Below are 7,205 nucleotides of genomic sequence, written 5' to 3'. Positions count from 1 at the left end.
TGGTGCCTGTGCTTTTGGTGTCATATCCAAGAAATCATTGCCAAACCCAGTGTCATGAAGCTTTTCCCCTATGTTTTCTTCTAAGAGTTTATCGTTTAGCTCTTTTGTTTAGGTCTTTGATTCATTTTGAATTAATTTTTGTATGGCAATTCATTTTTAAAAATGAAAACACTAAGCATTTCAGAGAAAACTTACCTAAGAGCAAGATTCAGCCCCTGGGCTTTGGATGCTAGTATTCCTCAGGCTTGATTATGTCCTCTTCTCACTCACAATTCCGAAGTTGTTCTCATCCACTTCTGGGGCCCAAACTACCGTGCACGTGAGAGGCTGGATGGTGCGGTTAAGAGCACGGATCCTGGCACTGGATTCCTGGGGTTCGAACCCTGGCTCTGTCACTAGTAGTTGCGTAACCTTGGGTACATTACTTAACTTTATTCCCTCTCATCTGTAAAATGGCAAGAGTGATGGCACATACCTCACAGGTTTGTTGTGAGGAATCAATAAGTTAATGTATGTAAAGAATTTAGAAAAGCGCCTGACACTCGGTAAATCTCAATAGACGCTAGATAACATTTTTTGGTTTTGTTTTCTTTATGCTGATGGCTCCCAAATAAGAATCTCCAGTCCAGACCTCTTTCCTGAGGTTGACAGCCTGCACATCTGTCTGCCGGACATCCTGGCTTGGACATGTTTTGTTTTTTTTTTTAAAGATTTTATTTTTCCTTTTTCTCCCCAAAGCCCCCCGGTACATAGTTGTGTATTTTCAGTTGTGGGTCCTTCCGTGGCATGTGCCACGCCACCCCAGCATGGCTTGATGAGTGATGCCATGTCCGTGCCCAGGATTCGAACCGGCAAAGCCCTGGGCTGATGAAGCGGAGTGCGCGAACTTAACCACTCGGCCACAGGGCCAGCCCCCTGCCTTGGACATCTTGCAAGTACCACCAATTCAACAGGACTCACAAACTCCTTCCCAGAGAACACCACCAGGATCCGCTAGTCTCCCAAGCCAGAGAATCTCTGGGAAGTCACTCCTCATGCCTCCTCACCTCTGAAATGTCTCTGACTCTGTCCCCGGTGCCCTCATGTTAACTCAGGCTGCCATCCTCTCTGCTGTCCTAGAAAGAACAGCAAAGTTTTCTCCTCCAATCTAGTCTCTTCACAACAGCCACAAATCTGCCCAGGGCACTCCCCTGCTTAAATCCTTATCAGGCCTTCTCATCACCTTCACGATAAAATGCACACTCTGTAGAGTGGCTTTCTGGGGGCTGCTTAGCCTGTGACTCTCACACTCTTCCTCTCTTCTCTGTGTTCCCACCACCCTGGATTTGTGACTCTTGTCCGTGTCTCAGGGCCTTTGCATGAACTCTTCCCTCAGCCTGGGACACACCCCCCTGGCTGCCTCCCCATAGTTGGCTGATGACTCTTCAAATCTTAAATATCACTTCTTCCAGAAGGCCTTCTTTGACCGCAGAGCTCTGTACCTACCCCAGCACAACAAACGCTTTATTGTCGCTGTTCATCTATTAACTGCTCTGCTGCCAGAGCCTGAGTCACAGGGGCAGGCACATATCAGTTGTGTTCTCCCCTGTGTCCTTTCTGGCCCCCTGTGCCTGGCACGCAGCAGATGCTGTCAGTGTGCAATAAATGTCTGAAAGGGAGAAACAGGAGCAAGAGTTTGGAAGCAGAACAGTTGGGGGAATGAGGGAGACTAACGGGCAGGGCATGTTCCTCTGGTGCCACGTGAGACAGGCAGCGATGTTGCCAAGTGTCCCGGAAGGGGAAGGGAATCAGGCACCGAGCGCCTTGTATCCTGATTAGCTGGCAAGTCTTTTCTTTCTCCCATGGCACAGAAGACCCCAGAAGGGTTTTAAGTCAGGAGGTGACGTGACTGGAGGTGCAACACCAGCTGGCCACGGGATGGAGGAAGGTGGGAAAGACGAGAGGCAGCAGGACTGTTGTGAGGCTGTGGCAATAACATGTCTCTGGAAGGAAACACAGAGAAGTGGGGAAGGGGACTTGGTGGCTGAGGGACGGGTGGAAGAGACATTCATTGCGTGCTCTTCTGTACCTATGGAATTTAGAATCGCGACTGTATTACCTGGTCAAAAATTCAATTAAAGAGCAGACAAAGGGGTATGTTGCAATAATCTAGGCAAGACATAGTGTCTATAAGATTTTATTTTTTTATGGGACACTAATGCTGACTCTTTAAAGAAAATGAGAAGATACATACAAGTAGAAATAATAAAAAGTAGAATCCCCTGAATTTCCCCCATCCAAAAGTGCACAGTAATAGAAACACTCCCTGTTTTCCCCTCTAAAGCTGCTGGAAGGTTCTGGATGAGGGCTGAGGGCAGAGGTTTATCCCCTGCTGGGGTTGCTGGATTTCACAAATCAAAATGCAGGGCCCCTGGGGCCGGCCTGGTGGCACAGCGATTCAGGGCGCACGTTCTGCTTCTCAGTGGCCAGGGGTTGGCCGGTTTGGATCCTGGGTGCAGACATGGCACCGCTTGGCAAAACCATGCTGTGGTAGGTGTCCCACATATAAAGTAGAGGAAGATGGGCACAGATGTTAGCTCAGGGCCGGTCTTCCTCAGCAAAAAGAGGAGGATTGCAGCAGCTGTTAGCTCAGGGCTAATCTTCCTCAAAAATAAATAAATAAATAAATAAATAAATAAATAAATAAATAAATAAATAAATTTTAAAAAATGCAGGGCCCCTGTTAAGGTAGAATTTCAGATAAATAATGAATAATTTTTTAGTATAACTATGTTCCAAATACGGCATGGAAATACTTCCATTAAAATAGTCTTTGTTGTTACCTGAGATTCAGATTTCCCAGGGCAGCCTGTGTTTGATCTGGCAGAGAGCCCTGCTCTGTCCCCTTCCTCTGCCCATACTGCTGGTCCTTTCCCCAATTTGTGTTTTAAATCCCCATTTGAATGATTTTTACTTTAAGTCACTCAAATCTGTTTTAAAAATTGCCACCAACTTTTCTGCAGGGTCCCTGGCCTTACACAGCGCTCACCCCAGGCCCTGCTGGCCCAGCACACAGCAGGTGAGGTGAGTGGGAGCGGCAGGGCGGGCAGCTCTAGCAGTGGGCACTGACAGCTGCGTCCTGGGCCCTGCATCCTGGTGACAAACACTGGTAATTGAGTCAGGATGCTGAGCACTGGGTGCCAAGCACAGGGAACCATGTCCTGGCTCTGAGCTTTGGACTCTGTTTCCTGGAAACCAGGACCAGGGCAGAGGTCACAAGTTCCCGGTCACTGGGCAGAGGGTACTGGGTTCAGTGGCAGTCATGAGCCTGGTGTCACTTACTGCCCAGGGTGGCGTCGGGGGTGAGGCGCTGCCCAGCCCCCCAGTTGTTTTGTAACAGCTGCTGGACTAGGCTAGAGGAGAAATTTAAGGAGCTGGGGGGGCGGGGAGAGAGGGGAAGTGGGCAGGGCAAGGCCACTTGGGCAGGCTGCCTTAGGTCCCAGGCCCTGGGGGCAAGAGCAGGCTGAAGTTCCAGGCCTCAGGGCCCTAGGGGCAAAGGCAGGTTGGGTGGTGGGGAGAGTGGGGACCTTTGGGGCCCCTGTCTTTGTACCCTCCTCCTTTGCCAACCTCCTCGCCCGGCTCCCAGGCCGAGGCAGCTGGAGCGATTAGCGTGGGCCGAGGGAGTACGAATGCCAAAGGCTTGTCTCACTGCTCAGAACACAAGGATCCAGCCAGAGCAGATGGCACGACTTAGAGTGAGAAAAAGAAACCAGGAGATAAACAGAGATAAACAGGGACAGCACCAGAGACAGACCGGAGAAGAAGGGCAAGACAGGCTAAGAGTGAGCAGCCCAAACAGAGAAATGGGTGTCGTGGCAGGGCCAGATCAGTAGCTACCTTCTCTTTAGCTCTTCTTAGAGCCTGCCTTGTCTGAGTTTCTCCCCACTGAGTCCCCCATCACAGCGTTTCTCAGCTCAGCACTATTGATGTTTGGGCCAGAATAATTCTTTGATGAGGGGGCTGTCCTGTGCATTGTAGGATGTTTAGCAGCATCCCTGGCCTTTACCCACCAGATGCCAGTAGCACCCTTTCCCCCCAGGTTGTGACAACCAAAAATGTCTCTAGACATTGCCAAATGTTCCCTGGGGAGGAATTGCCCCCGACTGACCACCTTCCCTGCTCCCAAGTAGACGCATGTGCTTGAGGAGAGGCAACTCCTGGTGTCTGGCTGATTCTCCCATCAGCCCTTGTCCATCCCCTTGGCCCCAGCGTGGCTTCAACTGCCCCGATTTGGAAGCCATGGAAACTGGGAGCATTACTGAGACTGAGATGGGGTCTGAGGGCTGCTGAAGCAGCAGTCAACAAAGTCCCTGCCTTCAGGGTGTCTCTGCTCGTATTCCATCCAGAAGGTGCCACAGGTGTATTTTGGGATGCACTAGAGGGTGCTTTGTGAGTGGATGTGCACTCTTGTCTCTAAGGGAGGAGGGAGACATGAGCCTCCAGGTATGTCTGGACTAGGTATTTATCGCAAGTCTGCATTTGATCCACAATACTCAGCTGTAAGACATGTCACACTTATTTCTCTAAATCACATTTTCTACCCCAAACTCCCCCCAGATTCAATCACAATCATATTTTGGGAATCCTCTACCCAGTGGTGTGCTGGTAAATGGCTCGAGGGGGGCTGGTGCTAGGGAGGGACTTGATTTTGCCTTTGCCAGTTTCCATGGTGTAAATACTCCCACCATGGCCAATTTCAAGCTGTCAACATGATGTCACTAATGGCGTTGCTGGGAAGAGGTGGGCAGCAATGCACCATTACGTAGCATTTCTGCCACACAGATGTGAGTAACCCCTAGAGCATAAATAATAGCAAAATACAGAAAAATTATCAGGAAGTGATGCCCTTTGAATGTTATTGCCTTTGAATACACTTTATTTAACTGTAAGTTTACATAATTTAGTTTTTTATAATGCCCCCACCCCTCCGAAGCACTGGGTACAATTCCTGAGGGTTTATCCAGTCCGCAACAGTCAGGGGAGGACTCTGATCGTCAGTCAACTTCCATCTATCCTCGTGGGTCTGCGTGGGCTTTTGCCGTGATTCCCAAAGCACCACTCTTAGCACGCATGCAAACAAACAGCCATCCCCTCCCCCCACTAGCAGCTGCAGCTCTGCAGGCCCATCAGAGGTCCTAGGAGACCCGAGTGGGAGGGGTACACAGTTGCTATTACTCAAGGAAAGACAACAGCAGCAGCAAAGACACTCAGACCGCTGTTCACTTTCTCAGGCTTGGGAAAACTCTTCCAGCCTTCTCTGATCGGCCCACTTCCGCCCCTCTGGAGCCTGGGAGCCCTGCCCTCTGGAATAACCCAGCTCCACGTCTCCTAGAGCCGGACCTTGGTAAACAAAAGCCTCGACTGGGGGATGTCTTTGGTGCCTGGCAACCTCTGTTTTTGGCCTGGCAACCCCAAAGCCTTTAACAGCCTCAGTCCCCACCCCCAGGCACAAAGGAGGAAACATACCCACAGCAAGGAGACCAAAATGCAAATTACGACCTCAATATGTTTCTCTGCAGCCTAGTCAGAGCACTGCGGTGGCAACAACCCACTGAGGCACTGAATTAAACAAAAAAGGGTTGAGGTTATGAAAGGAGAGGTTCCAGCTAGAGTTCAAGAAAGTCTTCCAGACCTGCCTGCAGAGAATTAAACCCAGACACTGTGAAGGTAAGTAGTCTCCCCTCCGGGCGGCCCCAGCAGCCACTCAAAGCTGATATGCCTCCCCCATGCTTATATAATGTCCTCTGATGGCTCCCTACAGCCTCAGGATGAAGTCTTATTAGTAGCTGAGTGCCTGAAACTTGTAAGGTGAGAGTAGTCCTATTTTACAGGTGAGAAAACTGAGGCTCAGAGAGGGTAAGTTACTAGCCTGAAGGCACACAGCTAAAGAAGTAGTCAAGGCTAGAATGTGAACTCAGATCTGACTCCAAAGCCTGTGTTCTTTGCCCTGTGTAACCCCATCTCTCATCCTTACCTGACACTAATCTACCTCTGCAGCATCCCCTGCCCACAACTTCCACCACCTCCTCACACAGGAGCCGGGGAAAGGAGAGCAAGCAAGAACTTGCTGAATTGTGAAACAACAACCTTGTGTTAGTTAATGCTGGCCAGACCATAAGAATATTTTACAGCTTAGTGTCATTGAACATTTTTTCTCTTTAAGCAAGATAAAGAGTTTCTCAGCCTTGGCACTATTGATATTATTTTTTCTATTTTTTTCTTTTTTTGAGGAAGATTAGCCCTGAGCTAACATCTGCTGCCAATCCTCCTCTTTTTGCTGAGGAAGACTGGCCCTGAGCTAACATTTGTGCCCATCTTCCTCTACTTTATATGTGAGACACCTGCCACAGCATGGCTTGACAAGCATCGGCACTATTGATATTTGGGGCAGGATTATTCTTTGTTGTGGGGACTGTCTTGTGCATTGTAGGATATTTAGCAGCATCGCTGGCCTTTACCCACCAGATGTCAGTAGCACCCCCCAGGTTGTGACAACTAAAAGTGTCTCCAGACATTGCCAAAGTTCCTCTGGGAGACAAAATGGCCCCCAATTGAGAACCACTGAGTTAGACCAAAGGTAAAAAAGCAACTGTTTCAAAGAAGTAGGTCTTGGGAGTAACTAAAACGTGCCAGCGAGGAGTAACTCCCCTGTTGTGAAGTAGCTTAGCAGAGATAGATCAGTGAGGTCCAAGCTCCTTCTTCTGATGCAAGATCCAGAGCAGTCCTTTGGAGCGCCCTTGAGGGAACACAATATTCCCATAAAGAAACTTTCATCTCTCCAGACCTTTGCTCTTTTCCTGCAGTGCCCGTCCCATCCTTCAAGAACCAGCTCAGATGCCTCCACTCTGGGAAGCCTTTCCTGCGCCCCCAAGGCTGTTGCTCACTGGAGAGCCCTGAGAGCAGGCATTATACTGCATCCCATTTGTATATTTTGTATCCCTTTCTATCTCATAAATGGGGCAGGAATTCAATCAAGACCTGAGTCAATTTATTTTATTTATACTGAGAACTTCTGTGGCAGTCTCTGTGCTAGGGGAATACGGAGGACACAGGACACAATGCACAGTCCAGTTCAGGGAGAACCAATGAATGGAGTTGGTACAAATGCTAGCGTTGGGGTTTGAGAGTGATACTTACATCCCCTCCCCAAGTTCAGGCCAGCTGAG

General features: G+C 49.3%; 1 long non-coding RNA gene across 3 annotated transcripts; it reads left to right on the top strand.

Annotated features, from left to right (window-relative positions):
• Nucleotides 1-1,794: 1,794 nt before the first annotated feature.
• Nucleotides 1,795-7,014, top strand: LOC124240197 (uncharacterized). 3 transcript variants are annotated; one of them, XR_006888807.1, is made up of 5 exons: nt 1,795-1,927; nt 3,003-3,063; nt 5,271-5,383; nt 5,559-5,706; nt 6,843-7,014. It is a non-coding gene; the product is annotated as an uncharacterized LOC124240197 (long non-coding RNA). The 3 variants fall into 3 exon arrangements; XR_006888808.1 differs by lacking the exon at nt 5,271-5,383; XR_006888806.1 differs by lacking the exons at nt 1,795-1,927; nt 3,003-3,063; nt 5,271-5,383 and having other exon boundaries at nt 5,395-5,706.
• Nucleotides 7,015-7,205: the final 191 nt, after the last annotated feature.

The sequence above is a fragment of the Equus quagga genome, chromosome 5 (assembly GCF_021613505.1).
Source record: "Equus quagga isolate Etosha38 chromosome 5, UCLA_HA_Equagga_1.0, whole genome shotgun sequence".
Lineage (NCBI taxonomy): Eukaryota > Metazoa > Chordata > Mammalia > Perissodactyla > Equidae > Equus > Equus quagga.
This window is presented reverse-complemented; position numbering and strand designations above follow the sequence as displayed.